Source organism: Pleurodeles waltl, chromosome 8, assembly GCF_031143425.1.
Source record: "Pleurodeles waltl isolate 20211129_DDA chromosome 8, aPleWal1.hap1.20221129, whole genome shotgun sequence".
NCBI lineage: Eukaryota > Metazoa > Chordata > Amphibia > Caudata > Salamandridae > Pleurodeles > Pleurodeles waltl.
In genome coordinates, this window is record NC_090447.1 from 142916151 (window position 1) to 142931796 (window position 15646).

The window sequence follows — 15646 nt, forward strand, 5'->3', positions numbered from 1 at the left end:
ATTTGAAAATGTTACCAACGGCTGTACCAAAAATGTTTAATTAGTTCCATTTCTTAGTAAGACCTAATTTAGGAGGTGCTGCTGGACTATTTTTGCAGTTTGTGAGCTGCCCCGAGTTATGCCTGAGAGTGGGATGCTTTTTAAAATCAACTTTTAGGATTCGTAACACTCTAATGTTTTAGGGCCTGAGGGGTATTTCTGGTTTATCAGGAATTTTCGTTTATGTAATGTTTTTAATTATTATTCTTTGATGATTTAAAAAAATGTTTGCAATGGATTGTTTGACTCTTTTATTATTAGTTATTTTTGAGTGATTGAGCAACAATGTATCTGATTTATTTTGATTTGAGTGGAGATATACATATATATCTCAAGTCAAATAATATTATCAATGTTGGTGCTAACGTATTTTGAAGTATTAGAAAATAACTTATTAAAAAAGTTCATCCACTTTGCCCATTCATGTAAAATACAGACAAAATGGCTGAACAGAATAACACTAAATTTGGCTAAAACTTAGAACTTTACTCTAAAGCATGCTTTTTGTGAATTGGTGTAAATCTGTTTATCTGTGTTCAAGAAATTAGCATTTTCAAGAGGAGCATAGGTTGGGTGGAAAGGGGATAACCATAACAAATGTTAGGATAACTGGACGGTTTCTCCCTTGATGGCTTACACTGTACAAGACATTTTTTAAATTAGGCTATTCTGATTGGCCAAGCAAGGTTTTTGTCCCATTGACTATTTTGGTACCACAGTCAAGAAAATGTTACGGTCACAATTACAGGACTTTGGGACTGCTCCAAAAATATTTTTGTAAAACGAAAACTATTTATGAGATAGCCACTGTACCATTAAAGTGTCAGGACTGCTGATATATTGTTCACTGCTCCCACACTGGAGCTCCTAATAATATCCTGCATGGGCCTTCTATAGAATATATACTATCTTGCGGTGCCCCAAGGAGAGGGCAGGGGCACCCCCAATGATTAAAGCAAGTTTTGTTGGGGGTGCTGGCTGCAGGTCATCCAGCAGCACCCCAGGATTTTCCTGGGTCATTAAATTCATGACTCCAGAAACGATTACTATCATTTACAAAACACTCTGAGCTGGAGCTGTATTCATTTCATCTGGAGTGTGGGGATTCCTCCTTTTGGTTTGTTTCATAGCTGCATTTTGTGGCCTGAAGAGGGTTGAAGAAAGTCTCAAGCACATGTTTATGACTGCTTTTAATAAAAATGTTACATTTTAAGAATTTTTATTTTGATTGTTGTTATTAATTATTACCCTGTGTGTATTAATAACAAATACATTGGATTATGGTTAGAGATAAGTTGTTGTGGCAATATTTTCAACAAACTAGAATAGGTTGCTTTTATGAATATTGATGTGCTGACCCCTGATAAAGCTGGTAGTCCTGTCTTTCATGTTTTGAACAACATTGATAACATCGCATTTGAAATTACATAATTGATTAATATTCTGTGCATGTCAAGGGAGCAGTCTATAGAAGAAGTGGACCTGCCCTGGAAGGAAAGAGGAAATGCTAGTGATTGTCAAAAAGCTTAATGTGATGTCATTTCTCATCTGAGGCTGAGCAAAAATGAAAAGTTGTGCAATCCTCTGACAGCCTTATGAGAAGTTAAACAGGGATCCTTGCTACCACAAATACTCTCCTTATGTATAAATGTTTTATACTATGATATGCTGACAGTTTCTCACAATGTCTTCACAATGGAAGGGTTTTGAGATAGTCTATTCTACATGGGGATTTCTTTATCCTTGTGGGTGTATTATATGTAATTGTGGATAACTTTTTAGTTTCAGATCAAAACAGTGCTAGAAAGTAGGGGTATTGTGCAGAATTCCTGTTCCAATAGCTAATTTTGGCCTATTCTATGATCTGGCCCACCCTGGAAAACATTATGAATTTGTCCTGATGTCATTGTATGACACCAGGACACATTTCAGCAGTGCCTGCATGTTGTCTGCCTTCTGTTCACAGCAGCACAGTGCAGACAGTGAGGTGGCTTTCTTATTTACAGTTCCATTTGGGCCTGAAACTAAGGTCTGATTTAAAAGGCCTTCAGCCCTTTCTTTGACAATAGTACTGGATGGGAGTTATCTGGAGCCTAACACCTAGACCCATACCAATTGAAAGAAAGAAATGGTCATAGCAAGTTATTACTTCACAATTACCTGAAAGAAACAATGATTTGGAGGCAGGTTTTTTATCATTGTTCAACTCCTTATCTAAGAGATATGCTTGCACTGTGAGAATGAAAGATTTATTTGTTTGTATGAGTAATTACAAAACTATTGATGCAAAAGGTACTGGCTATGTTTCATTTAATTTTTTTAATTCTTTGCAAGCGCTACTTACTCAACCTAGTGTAGGGTTCAGGAATGCTTTACATCACACACAGAGGTACAATAAATTACAGACGTGCATAAATCAATGTACAGGAAATGCTACATAAGACAATGAGGGTTATAAGACTGCTGCGTTTATGGGCACCAAAAGACAGACATGTTGGCAGTCATCTGACCGCCGTATTAAGGGATACATAGCTCAGACAGTGAGAAAACAGCCAATTTCCCCAGACCGCCAGGAGACTGGCGGGCAGAAAAAAGGCGTCTAGGCCACCAGCACCACCAGCCCGACAAAAATCTACCGATCAAATTATGATCCACAAATCACCAGAGCGGTTCTTCCATGGCAGAAAATCATTGGCGGTGCGAACCGCAGCGGTCTGAGCTCACATCAATCAGAACACTACACCACATTGGATAGTTTGAATACCCCACACTTGACACATTCACACACCTGACAAACCTACACACTGCATTTTAAAACACATGCCCACACAACCCACAATCCTTTGCAACCAGAACACCACACACAGACAGAGAGTAGCCCAAACAAAAACTAAACAAACAATAGGCACCCCAGCACATTACACTCAGCACACATCCCACATTTGCACAACATACACATCACACAATTTACAAAACCACATAATACACAACAACCATCACCCACACACATCACATCACCCACACCTCATCACAAACATCTATCATCCTTTTATCCACCACCTCACCGTCTTTACTACCACTACCATGACGAAATTTTCAGGTTAGAGCCATATCTATTCAAAGCAGCGGTCCAGCAAACATCAATAGCCAGGAAAATGGAGTTGTGGCAAAGGATAGTCAGCAGGGTGACTGCAGTAGGCAGTTACCCACGCACAAAGGAGGACATCATGAAGGGATGGAACAACCTCGGGGGAAGGTACGCTCTACGGCATCCAGGCACCAGCTGGCAGTCCTCAAGGCTGGCAGTGGGCCCCCACCTCATCCCCCACAGTTCACATCATGTGAGGAGAAGGTCTTAGACATCCTGCATCCTTAGGGCCTGACAGGAATACCTGGGGGACTGGAGCCAGGTTCATGTCACCGAACAGTTAGGTCTTGCATGCTCATTCATCAACTTTCCCCACCCCAATGACCAAACCACCCACAACCCATCCAAATCTCCAAATACCCCTCACTGCCATGCCACATGTCAAGTAAACTCACCTTGGGCCACAGTGTTTGGGAAGGGCATGTGAAGTCCTGTGAACTGACGGTACTACAACTCCTAGAAGGCACTATTTCAACATTAACAAAACCAAAACTGTGCACTAAATTTGAAATGTCTTGCATGTGAAACTAACATTCAAAGAAAACCAAAATGAATGATCCGCCATGTAAAAGTTCAAGGCGATGACAGCTATGCAATGTCCCATTCCCAGTACCATTACAAGCAAATCACAGCTACAGCTATGTCCCATACTTTCAGTACATCCAGACAGAGGCCCAGGGCAAATTGTAACACCAATTTTGTGTGCCAGCTCTGAAACCATTGTGCATTGCTAAGCTTTAGTTGGCTCAATAATGCCATATACCTTACTAGGAGAGAAATGTACATTGTCATATCTTCACAAGATATGATGGTATTTGCAGCCATTTAAACTCCAGCATACTCCAAGAGCATGGAGCATGCTGTATGCAATTACAAATATATGTGTCCCACATTGCACTAATCCAGATTAAGTAGCAGCTGTCACTATCATGTCAGGGGATCATGTAAAGGCAGTGTGTGCATCTCACATACCATGTTTAGTTGTTTAATTTAAACATCACTTGTTGCATCACTTTCACCAACAGTGTGTTCCACTTCTACAGGTAACCTTGCCATCCCCAACATGGAGTGGATACCAGAGACAGGCAATACCCCTCTGAATGAAGACCCCCATGAGGGCAGAAGCCCTGGATGTCTGGACACTGAGGATGAAGCTGGCCCATCAGGGACACCTTATCACGGAACATCTGTCAGCCTCACCCTGTCTACAACGACTCCTCCCTGCCCTGTTTCAACTATATCACAAGCAACCATTCCCCTCTAAATCTGTGTCCCAAGGACAGTGTCTTCCATCGTGTGCCCCCCAGTACAGGTACCTGAGTCTCATAATGTCACCCCTGACAATTATGGTCCTGCCACCAGTGGGAGTAGACACACTGTGCCAGAGGCACAGGTACTTGGGGGTAGGGTACGTGGGAAGCATGGTGTGGGCCAGAGGATGGGGGCTCCAAGGGACACAACTGATCAGGAGACTATCTCCCAAGACTTGAGAGCCTACCAAAGTTTCCAAGGCATGATGGGCCAGGTACTGACCATGATGGGGGAGATCAGATAGCTGCAGAGGCACAACCACCACAAAGCCATGCAGCAGTGGCAGGCCCAAAATGCCATCCTGGATTTCAATGCTGGGGTGCTGAGGGACATCAGCACTACCCTGAATAGCTTTGGCACCCAACATCAGGCCTCTTCCACTAGCCATGAGGCACCAGGCCCCTCGACATCTGCGTCTGCTAGTTGAATTGAGGCCCTGCCAGTGGAAGGGAATGCCTCAGACACCCTGCCCTCTGTAGCAGAAGAAACCCCTGCAAATGTGGATTTCTACACCCGACATCCCAGAGCAGATGCCAAGACTAAACCCACTGCCAGTAAGTGAACCTCTCTTGATAGGTTCCCCTTGGGTGTGACTGATACATAACTCCATTTTCCTATTGTGCAAGGACACTGGACTTGTGTTCCCAAATGGTGTAGCTGCAACCCTGATGATTTCATCAACTATGACTGAACCCTTCATTGTTAACTTTATTTCCTTTCTGCTTCAATTTCGATTCACTCATTTTGTTGTTCACTCTCCAATTACACTTAACCACAGATCCTGTGTAAGTGTGATGTATCAACTATACACAACTGTAATGTATGACAACTATTGTACCAAAATGTTCCTCTCCAATGTCATACCTCTGTCGGGGTCATCACACATGTACTGCACAACCAGGATACATATTGCATGTGGATTGTAATATACAAATGACACAAGTCACTTGTATTGTACATCTCCACATATTTATTTGGAGCACGGCAATCAGCACATTGTGAAGTCATGCTGTGGACTTCAGTGTGTCAGCTTCGGCTTCATTCATTATCAACCCACAGAATACAGACGTTAGGTTCATGTCAGTCTATCACCATCCAAGGAGGCTGACAGATTGGTCAATGTATCATCAGATAAAGCCTTATCACATACCGATACCTCATCCTCCAAAATGGCCATAACCCATGAATCAGACAGAGGTCAGTACTAATCTCTCCAGTTTTGGAACCTTCCACTTACCATGGTAAGGTATCTGTAGGCTTGCCACTCACCTATATTAGTCTTCAGACACATGCACATTTGTCTGCGATGAGGAAACACACTGACAGCTATGCACAAGTTAGGTCACATACAACACACACCAGAATGTTGTTAGAGTGCCTGGATACCACATTATCACATGTGTTAGACACAAATGGATGCACACATGCGACCATTTGAGCCATATTCAATACCAAACAGGTCTATTTTTAGGAAAAGGACACTTCACATCCACTGTCCTGACAGTCTGGACATAAAATTCACACACAACAAATCTGATGCAAAACAGTACCTGGTCTAATCCATGTTCACTGCTCATGTCAGCCTGCAAATCCCATCTGCCTGTGACACTGTCTCAGAATGCCAAATGAGGATGAGCCTAAAGCCAAACTGCAAATCTGTGACTGACAAAGATAAGGTATATGCCAGAGTGGAACACAAACATCATATTGTCTATTCACAACTACAAAGGTGACTTTGATTGTTCATTTTCTGAACAATAGACTATGTACATAACAGTTCTGTACACAACTCGAAGGATACCTATCTGAGTCTTGAGCTTTGGAGCCACTTAAAACCACACTGGTGGTGTGAGAAGAACATTGCATGGCATGCATTACCTCAACAATGCCCAATGGAATCTCATTTGTAACTTCATATCACATACCTGGATTCAGTTGAAGTACTGGTTAATGACATCTGCCCTGATGTCTCCAGCTTCATCCTCATCATGCTCATCCTCACTTGGCATAGCTGCATTTCCACTCACATGATCTACTGGCTCCCCCTCATCTGCTATGAATGGTATTTGACATCTCAGAGCAAGGTTGTGGAACATGCACCAGGGAACAATTATTTGACATACCCTATAGGGTGAGCAGAGGAGGGCTCCTCCAGATATTTCTATGCAACAAACTCTTTCCTTCAGGAGCCCAAAAGTCCACTCCATGACATGCCTTATCCTTCCATGGGCCTCATTGAAATGAATTCCCCCTTGCATGGTTGGGTACCTCATTGGGGTCAATTACAAAAGATGGTTTGGGTAGCCAGAGTCCCCTCTAAGGTATAGTGAGACCAATCCAGTCTTTAATCTTTGACATCCACATATATGGTAGCAGGAAAAAAAGGTACAGACCCATATGACATACATGACTTACCAACCAGCCAGGCCCTCTCTGTGTATAGTCTTGTCATCAGCAGTAGGATATCGCTGTTCCACATGCTGCAGAAATCATGGACTGACCATGGATACCTTGCACTAACTTGTTGTTAGAAATGGGGTCTTTGGTTGAAAGTCAGGTTACCCCCTGTTCAAGCAAGGACCCTCACTCTAGTCAGAGTTAAAGAAAATCACACTCAGCTAACCCCTGCTTACCCCCTTGGTAGCTTGGCAGAGCAGTAGGGTTAACTTCAGAGTACTAGGTGTAAAGTATTTTTACCAACACACACAGTAACTCAATGAAAACAGTACAAAATGACACAACACCAGTTTAGAAAAATAGGGAATAGTTATCTAAACAAAACAAGACCAAAACAACAAAAATCCACAATACACAAGTCACAAGTCAAGTTATCAATAAAAATGGAAAAAGAGTCTTTAAGAAGTTTCAAACACACAATAACACTGTCAGCGTGAAAAAGTACCTTAGGCGCGTCAAAAATAATCCTGCACGGGCGAGTGCGCGTCAAAAAGGACTTGCGATGCGGTGATTCCACTCCTGAGCTGGACCATGCATCGTTACTCCTTTTGTCGGGTCAGGCGTGTCATTTCTTCTCTCCGACTTCAAACAACAGGAGGCAAGCTCTAGATCAAGCCCTTGGAGATTTCTTCTCAAGATGGAAGGCACACAAAGTCCAGTCTTTGCCCTTTTACTGTGGCAGAAGCAGCAACTGCAGGATAGCTCTGCAAAGCACAGTCACAGGCAGGGCAGCTCTTCTTCCTCAGCTCTTCAGCTCTTCTCCAGGCAGAGGTTCCTCTTGTTTCCAGAACGGTTTCTAAAGTCTAAGGTTTTGGGTGCCCTTCTAATACCCAATTCGCCTTTGAAGTAGGCCTACTTCAAAGTAAAGTCTCTTTTGAATGTGAAATCCAGCCTTGCCCAGGCCAGGCCCCAGACACTCACCAGGGGGTCGGAGACTGCATTGTGTGAGGACAGGCACAGCCCTTTCAGGTGTAAGTAACCACTCCTCCCCTCCCTCCTAGCCCAGATGGTTAATCAGGAAATGCAGACTGCACCCCAGCTCCCTTTGTGTCACTGTCTAGTGTGAAGTGCAACCAGCCCAACTGTCAAACTGACCCAGACAGGGAATCCAAAAACAGGCAGAGTCACAGAAATTGTATAAGCAAGAAAATGCTCACTTTCTAAAAGTGGCATTTTCAAACACACAATCTCAAAATCAACTTTACTAAAAGATGTATTTTTAAATTGTGAGCTCAGAGACCCCAAACTCCACATGTCCATCCACTCCCAAAGGGAATCTACACTTTAATCAGATTTAAAGGTAGCCCCCATGTTAATCTATGAGAGGGACAGATCTTGCAACAGTGAATTTAGCAATATTTCACTGTCAGGACATATAAAACACTTTCCTGTTTGTCCTACATTACCATACACTGCACCCTTCCATTGGGGCTACCTGGGGCATACCTTAGGGGTGTCTGACATGTAAGAAAAAGGTAGGTTTAAGCCTGGCAAGTGGGTACACTTGCCAAGTCGAATTTACAGTTAAAACTGCATACACAGACACTGCAGTGGCAGGTATGAGACAAGATTACAGAGCTACTTATGTGGGTGGCACAATCAGTACTGCGGGCCCACTAATAGCATTTGATTTACAGGCCCTGGGCACCTCTAGTGCACTGTACTAACAAATCAAAATATGCCAATCATGGATAAGCCAATTACATGCACATTTTGTAAAGGAGCACTTGTACTTTAGCACTGGTTAGCAGTGGTAAAGTGCCCAGAGTAACAGAAACAGTAAAATCAGAGTCCAGCACACATCAACAACCTGGGGAACAGAGGCAAAAAGTTAACAGATATCACGCCAAGGATGAAAAGTCTAACACTTGTGAACTGTAGAGGTCAGCCAGAGAGACCACTTTGACGTTTACGGAGTGGAGGTTTTTCCTGTTCCTATATACCTGTTCATTTGAACTTGGGGGAACCAGGGCTACTCGGGTACCATCTATGGCTCTAACCACATGTGGAATGTGTCCCAAAGCATAGAAATCTGCCTTCACATGGGCCAAATCCTCACACCAGGGAAATCTGATGTAGCTGTCCAGGTGTTTCAGCAATGCAGACAGTACAGTCTTCAAAACCAGATTGAACATGGGCTGAGACATCCAAGCAGTTCGGGCCACTGTATTCTGAAAGGACCCACTTGCCAGGAAGTACAGCACTGACATGACTTGAACGATGGGAGGTATGCAATTAGGATTGCGAATGGTAGGCATCAGATCTGGCTCCAACTGAGGACGGAGCTCCATAATTGTATGCCTATTTAGGCAATATATTTGGATTACATGTCTTGCCTCCATGATCTCCAGGTCTGCTAGTGGACAGTACACTGGAGGTTGTCTTGCTCTCCTCAGACCAGGGTAACTTTGTGGGACAACACCAGATTTGTTGTGAATGACTCAGTCCATACATCATAAGTATGATCACAACAACTTGACACATACATCTGAATCATGTCACATGAAACAGTTGATAAGTGGTATTCAGCACATAGCAAGCCTAAATCTGAAAGTGTACTGGATTCTAATCCCATTAACCCTCACATGCACTCTACATGAATATACATGTCTGTGACAGTGAAAGTTACATCAACCCCGCAGACATGTTACACATATCATTTGCACCTATACCATCTTCAGATTGTCATTAGTATGGTGACAAAACTGTTTAATGTACATAACCAAAAAATCCTCATTTCACTCCCTCTAAAAATGACATGCAGATTAATACTTGTAAATAGTAAGCCTGCACTTAACACATTGTCACAGATATGAGGCTCCAGTAAATGACGGAACTTTCATTACTACATCATACATATTTGACCCCTAAAATGGCAGCTTCCTGACCTACTGTACTAGACATCAGGAAGCGACATGAGTACACCAGTGGATGTCGTCATGGGGTAGGCGGTTACAGCAGCGGTGGACATTCCCATTGGAACACATTGCTGCAGACTTGGGCCAATGGCGATGTCCGCCGATGGTGACGGTCCTGTACGTGGTGGACATGACCGCCATCTTCTCCACAATCCCTCACTTGACTCCTGACACTGCTATCAGCAAGACCTCCATGACCTGTGTACTGCCTCTGGGAGCAATCATGCTACGCCCCACAGGTGATAAGGCCCCTGTCTTCACTCCAGAAGAGCTCGACAAGCTGGTGGAGGAGGGTCTGCCCTAGTATGAAAAGCTATGGTGCACCAGAAGTGCAGGTGAAGCTAATGCAATACCAATGGGTGAAATGTTGAGTGTGTGATGAGGCAGATGAAATGTGCATGAATGAAGAATTGAGCTATCATATATGGGAAGATGGTTATGTGCACATGTGCATTGAAAGACTTTTACCCCTGATACATAGTAGGTAGCGTGTGATGTATATACCCTGATCCACATATGTAAATTACAGCATTTATATCTATGCAGGTGTGACAAATATTTGTAGAGAGGTACCATTTTAAGGACATACTTGTGGTCTGAGCCTATGTTTCTAGCCAAAACCTGGTACTAGGTATGCATGTTGCATGCCTGCCTCCACTTCACACAGGGCCTGACTGCAGAGGATGATTTGCAAAGGAGTTAGAAGTGTGAGAAATTGTATTTTTGGCAACTTGCACTAACTTGATTGTTCAGCCTACTTGTTTTGGGATGGGCCATGTGTACATGACTTTCTCCTCTTGTCTGTGTCATCCATGCAGGTCAACACCCATCAGAAAAAGGGGATCTGGTCAAGAAAGTGAGGACCTTGGGAGTCCACAGCCAGCGGAGCACCCACTGGGAGGACCTGAGACACCTGGTCTGTAAGACTGCTGAGGCCCAGCTGTGGATGTCCTTCCGAGGATAAAGAGGTACCCATCAGACCTTGACCCCTGTAATTGCCTGCATATTGGTGGTGGCCTACCCTGAGTTGGATGGGCATTTAATGGCAGCACAGCAGCCACAAGGGGGTGAGTACTGGATAACCTCATTTGCATTCCTTTGCAAGGTCAGTGTATAATGTGAAAGACTCTAAGCTGAGACAATGTGGTAAGTGCAAAAGGTAAAATGTCTCCTAGGAAGACGTAGATATATATAGCCCTCCACATTGGTACAAAGGTGTGCATGTTGTATTGTGTATAGGAACATATTATTCACCTATGTGATCCCTTCTTTATAGTAACATATGATGATGCACATGTGACTGTGTCACATGTGTACCACTGTACTGCTCTTCGTACCATGCTGGTTGTCCCTTCCCACCTACAGGTCCATACTCCCAAAAAACTGAGGGTAAACTGTTCTGGTCTTTGCCCTCTGTCTAAACAAATGCCCCTTGATCCATTTCTATGTGCAACATAGAGTCTGACAAGTTGAGTACATGCCTACTATTCCTGAGGTTTCCAATGAGTGTCAACGTATTGTGAGGCTGTGATCTCAATCTGACATATCACATGCCACACTTGCTGCACTTACTCAGATGTGTTAGAAGGTGTCCCCATTTGTATGTGTGGAATAAACATTGGCATGTGTGATGTTTCCTCCGAATGGGTATCCTGCATGTAGTCAATCATTGTGGTATAACTAGGCTCCTAGTGCAAGACATATCATTGATATAAAAGCTCAGAATATTAGTACCATGTACATGTTCTTTGGATGGTAAGTGGCTACACAAAAATTATCATACTCCAATGTGTTAGGGGGATGCTAAATAGGCCTCAACGTGTAGCCACTTGGTACAATGTGAACTGTTTTTTTCCAACATCATGTGTGCATTGTTAGGTTCAGACATATATCAACATTATGATAAAATTTCTAAAAACTTACTTTAGCTATTGTGGATTTGTTTTGTAGGCTTTTGGTAGGGAATTCTATAGTTTGTACTGATTGAATTGTGTTGCAGGTGTTGAATTTCACCTTCACATATTGTAGGAATGGTATGTGTAGTCAGTCATGTGGCTTGCCTCAAGGTGTATGTCTCTATCATGTTCAGTTCAGAAGTGTGTTGTGGCATTGTAATGTTCATATGCAGATGTTCGATTGCTCATGTCTGAAGTGTAGACAGTGATGTTGCCACCTAAAATATTGGCAATTGATGTTGCCGCTCAGCATGATTGGTTGTACTATATGTGGCCTTCATGCACATCACAGGTGTACATTGCATTTAAGTTGTATCTATGGTACCTGTGGGCTAAGTTGGCTCCTATAAGTGTACATGACTTTGTTGACAGGAGGAGAATGACTTAGATGATTAGCTCCACTAAGTATGCCTCATCCTTTCCTACATAACTGTTGGGACATGTGTTGCTGACTTGTTTAGACTCTATCATACTTCAATTGTTGAAGAGGCAGGCATAGTGGTTGCATGTCTGCAAATGTCAATTGTGAAGGTTGTGACATGAATGGTTTTGACTCAAATGCAACATGCTGTTGTGCTTGGCACATGATGTGGTTCCTTTCCTGGTACATGACATCAGCTACAAATGTAGGTATGTGTGGATTTTGTAATTGTGATAAGTTGAAATGTATGTCACCACTATTTTCCATTGTTTGGTTGATGGTTGACTATGTTGCTGTGGACAGGGACTCAGATTCATGTTGGAAGGCAGGTGGTCATGGAATGGTCATTATGGTTGCTGTACTGATATGATGGTATGGTATGTGTGCGATAGGTGGCTTAGCTGGTGTGTGACATTGTTGCAATGTAGGGGTATAGGTGGAATGTAGTTGTGACATGATGTTGGCACTAACCTGGTTCTACCTGAAGGTGTAGTACAACTGGTTGTAATGTGAATGATGTGTACAGTGTGATGTTAGTGGTTGTAAAGAATATTATGAACCTCCCTCTCTTTCTGCATTTCATCATCAGCGTTGGTAGACGAAGGAGACAGGGCACAGCTGAGTGAGGAAGCTGCTGGCCACAGGACCTCAAGTCATGATACCACTAACACCGAGGAACCTAGTGGCCCAGAGGGTGAGGGAAGTGCCACGGGGGAGACAGGATCCAGTTCATCATCCTCTGAATCTTCCTCCACTGGACATTCCCTGGTGGTGACGGACCCATCTGGGACCACCCCAGCACCATCTCTGTCCGCCACCCCCTTTTCTACCCTCCCCCCGTAGCTGCCCACCCGGTTGACCGTGCCCACTCATCCAAGAGAGTGGGTGTCTCCTTTGTCGCAGACACCTCTGCCTCAGCCCCTGTTAGCCCTGCTGCCCTCAGTGAGGAGGCTAGTGACCTCCTGAGGTCAATCTCTATGAGTCAGTCGACCATCGTGAATGCCATCCAGGGACTGCCAACTCAAATCCAACAGAGTAAGGAATTCCTGGAGGGCATTCACAGTGCACTGACTGGCCTACAGAGATCCTTTCAGGCTCTGGCCTCCACATTGATGACAGCCAGTCACCCTTTGTCTACTGTTCCCCCTCCACCTTCCTATTCCCAATCCCAAAATCCTTTTCCCAGACCCAGCCAAAGCACACAAACAGACAGGCATGTATTCACCTCAACATCAGGTTGCTAAGACAAACATAAGGAACACAAGACACACCACCGGCATGCACACAAGCAACATTCAGATGCGCACACAGCAACAGTCACAACCTGCCCTGACACCTCCACCACCCCAGCATCACACACAGCACACCTGACACAATTGCAGATACCACACCAACATTCACACATCCAGACACTACACCTATCCTTACCCACAGACAGCACCACAGCAGACTCTCAGACATCCACCACACCTGCAGACACCACAACCACTGACACTCCTACATGCAGAACATCCACCATACCTGCAGTCACAACCCTTACACACAGCCACCAATCCACCACAGCCACCCATCCACCACAGCATCCCCCATGTCGAGACGGGCCACTCACCTGAAAAATAGGATGTCTGCAGGGGCAATGGTATGTCTTGCAACCTCCTGGAACACCTCTCAGCACTTCCTGGTGGACACAGAAACCCCTGGCAGGTGTCCCAAAAGGAAATGGGGAGTGGAAGAGAAAGAGACAAAACACTGCCACGTCTTGCCGGTCCAGCCAGGCACCCTGTATCTTTGGGGGGCAGGTTGTTGTTGACAGAGTGATAGTAGAGTTAGTGCACTCAACTTCCTTGAAACTGAATCTCTCTTTCTGGTATGGGCACGGAAGCGGTAGAAGAACACCGGGATGCTCCAGCACCTTTCTTGGATAATAATAACTGTTGGCACAATTACTAACACTGCATTACCAAAAACCCAAACTGAGTACCATAATAGTAAGTACTGCAACACTAGGGCTGCCTTCACAGACATTCACTGTTGCACACTACAATTAGAACTGTGGTTGCACTTATCATGCACAAGAAAGACAAACAAGGGTATTAATTATATCACATATAACTTTCCTGCATACATAGGGTTAAACTAAAAAGAACAAAAACAATCCAAGAGATACAAATGTCCACTTTGGGTTTAAACAGTTAGGGTGGCACAGTTTGGTTTGATTTCACTGTGTGTGTGAAAAACCCTTCAAAAGCAAATTCCTCACACCTGAAACACAGGCATGAATGACACAATTTAAATCCAAGAATTTATGCTATTAGAGAAAGAAAAGTCACATAAATGCTCTTTTAAAATTGCACTGTCACTTTCTGTAGTACTTGAGCTTGATGAAGCAGAAAATGAAGGTTTTGATTTATTAACGCATAAACGTAGTGCTGGCATAATCATGTGTGACATTAACCGAACTAATAAAGATTGTACGGGGACAAAATGTGCCCTCAGAGTAGTTTGCCATCATTTATACGCGTGCTTTATATAACGTGGTGTATTAGAATTGCACTAATCCGACATAATCATAAACGTGTGCTACGATTTGCTTGTTTGAAATGTTTTAGCTTAGCATTACTTTAGTGCAGGCTTCGGCCTAGTTGCCTGGTCTCACGGTTTAGATGTTCGTATTTTTCCACTGTGCTATTAAATGTGTATTTCTGCTTGAAGCTGTACTTTTCCACAGAGACTGTTCACATGCTTATCTTAAAGTTAGTGCCAGCCTGGCATATTTTCTCTTTAATTCAAGGTCGACTTGCAGGTGCGGACAATGGAGTCTCTGAGAGTAAGCTAATTGGGAAACAATGTTGCAACTTGCGTACCCATCTCCAAGGATAATGTATGCTTAAGCAAAAGCTTGAGAACTGTCGCTTTTGATTGGTCAATTTGAAGCTAACCTATGAACCCTCCAATGGAGACCCTACTGGACTTGAACTGTTGTCTATAAAACCCAGGTGCACGAGAGGAAAGCTCTCTATCTTCGGACATCCCGCCATTTTGACTTCGTAGCTACTATGACCCATTTTGCTGCGACGCCATTTTGAGAGACTTTGATGCTTTCTCTAGTCGAGAGAAAGAGACCTTAATGATTCTTGCCCTAGAGACTTTAACTTTGATTTGCCCCTTTGCATGAAGTAGTAATCTTATCTTGCCGCCGTGAGGCAATTGCCCCGTTCACCTTTGCCCCTTTTGTCCCGGCCCTATGCTGATCGAGAAACGATACCTGTGAGACGAAGAATTCATTGATTGCTGATCAGAATTGGTAATTATGAAAGGAAACTGTAAAATTGCATTGTGTTTCTTTTAGGTAACCAACTGCTGATTTTGATAAGGACCCTAGCTAGGAGTTTTCCAA